Here is a 3308-nt window from a genome sequence, read left to right as displayed (position 1 = left end):
AAAAAAAACTAGGCGTCTCTGTTCTTCGTTGAGCTAGGTATGCCCCAGGAGCTTTTGTGCCTTGTCTGGCATGCTGGGTGATGCTGACGAACTTGTCCGTCCATCATCACGTGTATACACTTGGAGAGCACCCATGACGAAAGCTTTTGAGAGCAGGACAATGACTGTGTATCCATCCATATATTGCCATTACACAGACCACCTATTGTCAGACATGGCTCAACTACAGTCTACTCGGGCTATAATAACGAACGTTGTGGCTCTGAGCTCGAAAGTCTTTTTGCAACACTCGTACAGGGTAGTAGCCGTTGCTGGAAGTCGACACCGCCCACTGGCGCGCATCAGCCACTGGAGCGAATGCAGGTCACGTTTACTGAAAGCCAGGTAACAGGTAGAGTGGTTTCAGTCAGACTGGGGACGCGCAGTCTTTTTATCTAGTAGCGGCTGAATCCAAACTTTGGGCTTGTTGGAGTCTTCTTCTTTGACTCGGAAGGGTGTCGAAGTGTTTGAGACGACGCCCCTAGCTCGACGCCACCAGACTTGAAACGCTCCATGGAGTCTTAGTAGGCCGAGTATCGGAACCGAGTTGTGCAGACGGCAAAAAACAAAGGAACGGAAAACAAATGTCGGATGAAGTGCACCTGCTGTTTACAGTGCAGTTGCTCCCGAGGTAGTTAGGAGCATCTGGAAGGGTATACTTGCATGGCGATATCTGCCGGATTGTGTCGATCAAGTAGCAAAAGTGGTAGGTACATAGCCGAATAGAATAGTAGAGATGACAACCCTTGTAGTTTTTCTCCAAGGCGTCGTCATATGGATCTGACATGCAGGGATTCGTTCGTGTCCGTCTCAACCACGTCGGAAGACTAGTTAGAACCAGCTGAGCGGGACGCTGACTGAAATAAAAGATTCGCCACTTATCAGGCATCAGAAAAGAAGAAGAAGGAAAAAAGAAGCGCCGCCTGCTGGTGGTAACAGGGATATTGAGCGAGGTGGCAGCATATTACCTTGAGATTACCAGTAGTACAGAAACGGTGATCAGCAACACAATGAGAGCGGCGCAGCAGTCTATTTTCAGTTTAATGCGACAGCATCAACTATTCGGTAATACTCTTGACAAGCATGCATGTATGTCCTCACGTTCACCTTGAGCACACCCCAGTAGTTACGCCGCATCTGTGTGAGGCGAATGCGAACCCTTGCTCAGCCCCGCTCCCACACCTGAGACGCCAACGTCTCAGGTGACGGGGGGCGGCCTTGGTGGGGGACTGATGGCGATGATCTTTCTTCTTTCTTCTTTCTTACAACTAGTTAAATAACTATTTTTTTTTTGCCGCGCTCATCCTCACGCCAGGTAGTAAAAGAGATTACGTAGGGCTGGCGAAACAACATGAAAGAGAAATACGAACTGGAACAAAGGAGAACTCGTGCGTACGGAAACGATGGACGTCCCGGCGCAGCAAACAGAAATGGACAAATCTGCATGCGGGCGGCTAATGTGATGGCACTGCATCGAGCCGCCGTGGCTGCCGTGTACATATCAAGAGGGCTCGTGTAATTTGTATCCGTACGATTGTCTCTGCGCAGATGACAGATGACGTAGCTACACACGCGTGCACGATGCCCTTGAAGATTCATTCTCCTCCAATTGCAACCTCGGAATGGAATTCCGTCGGGCAAAAAGAAAAAAAAACCCCTAGTCATTGTTGCGCTACAGCGAGTGTTTTGAGTTGTTGGTTATCAAGAGGGCCGTGCAGTTGTCGGTCTGCGAAGTTGGCTTTTTTTGTCAGAAGGGGGAGAGTGGTTTGCCATCACAGGGCAATCCGCCGCGTCTGTGGATTCGCCATCGTCAGGAACTTGGAAGGCAAGGATATGCGAGGGGAAAGGGCAAAAACGATGTCGATGCCGATCGCACTTGTAGCCCTGCGCGCCCCAGTTGCAGCGTCTTTTTCCTTTCTTTTTGGGGGCTCCGCGGCTGAGGTTCACTAGGAGCTGTTGAAACGGCGCTATATTGCAGGGTTCACCTCTAGTAATGCACAAGCGTGAGAAGACCATGTTCAACTTTTGACATCTCTTTACGAGTTACGTGATGAATACTTGGCAGGAGGTTTTTTGCTACGGATGGGTCTCTTGTACAGCCACAGTCTTGGTTTGGGTAGGAGGCGTCTTGAAAATGACAGTCCGGCGCATTGTGCTTATATATGCAAAATAAACCGCATTGCATTGATGCTCGAAAGAGGTTATGCCAACACCTTCTTCATGGCCCAAAGGGGAAATGGAAGTGGCTGGAGCCATTTGCTCGGGACAAGGTGCGCCTAGCCGTGAGCGCGGGGATATTGACGGGAGAGGGGACGGGAGCAAGACACAATGTTTGCGTACAAAGCTAGTTAATAAAGATGTGAAGCGAGCCAGACGGGAGTGGCGGGTAGAGTTTGGCTCGGCGGTTTCAAAGGCGGCGATGCCCAACCGTGGGCGACGCCAACGCATTGCCGGGTCGGCACTACTGCACTGGTTGAAACGGTGAGGGAAAATGCAAGCATGCGAGCAAGTCAAGACGAAAGAAGAGGAACGAGTCCTCGACAGTCCTCGGCAGTATACTTTTTGTTTCTTTTTTGGGGGGGGGGTTGGAGAAACCACTGTTTGAATAGCAGGGGACACGTTATAGAGGCGGGTGTCGTGATGCCGCCCGAAATATCTTTTGGAGTCGATGGATGGTGAGTAACGGGAGCAGCAGCACACACACCTCCGTACTGATAATGATCTGCAACTACAAAGGAACTATTCGCAGCACTGATGGCATAGCCACAGGTTAGCCACCCCTGACCGAGTATCGTTGCAACTTTGTAATTGACGTTGTTGGGCAGCAAACAGCAAACAGGCAACCAAGCTGCCGGGACGGTGGCGACGGTGAGAACCAAAGTAGAAAAAGACAGGGGGAGCTCACCTTGGTGACTTTTCATTTTTCGTGTGCTTTCCTTTTTACTCCTGCAGCAGACTATCGTGTGTACGACTCGTGGCTCTGCATAACTACTGAGAACTAACGGCTGCCAAAACCAAACTATGTCGATGGGCGAGGTGTCTGTCTATCCGTCCGCAGAGGTACGGCCCGAGGGTAAATGTGTGTTCGGCAGGCTTCCCGATGCCGTCCTCGTAGTAGGTGAGAAGTTGTGTAGCACGGTTCTTCATTGCTATACGGATTGGCATGTTCATGGGCTTGCCGAGGCACACACACACACACACACACACACACACACACACACACACACACACAACAAACAACACACTACTCGTAGGTAGGTAGTAGTTAC

The sequence above is a fragment of the Cordyceps militaris genome (assembly GCF_000225605.1).
Source record: "Cordyceps militaris CM01 unplaced genomic scaffold CCM_S00002, whole genome shotgun sequence".
Classification (NCBI taxonomy): Eukaryota; Fungi; Ascomycota; class Sordariomycetes; order Hypocreales; family Cordycipitaceae; genus Cordyceps; species Cordyceps militaris.
The sequence above is the reverse complement of the archived record's forward strand: the minus strand, read 5'-3'. Positions refer to the sequence as shown.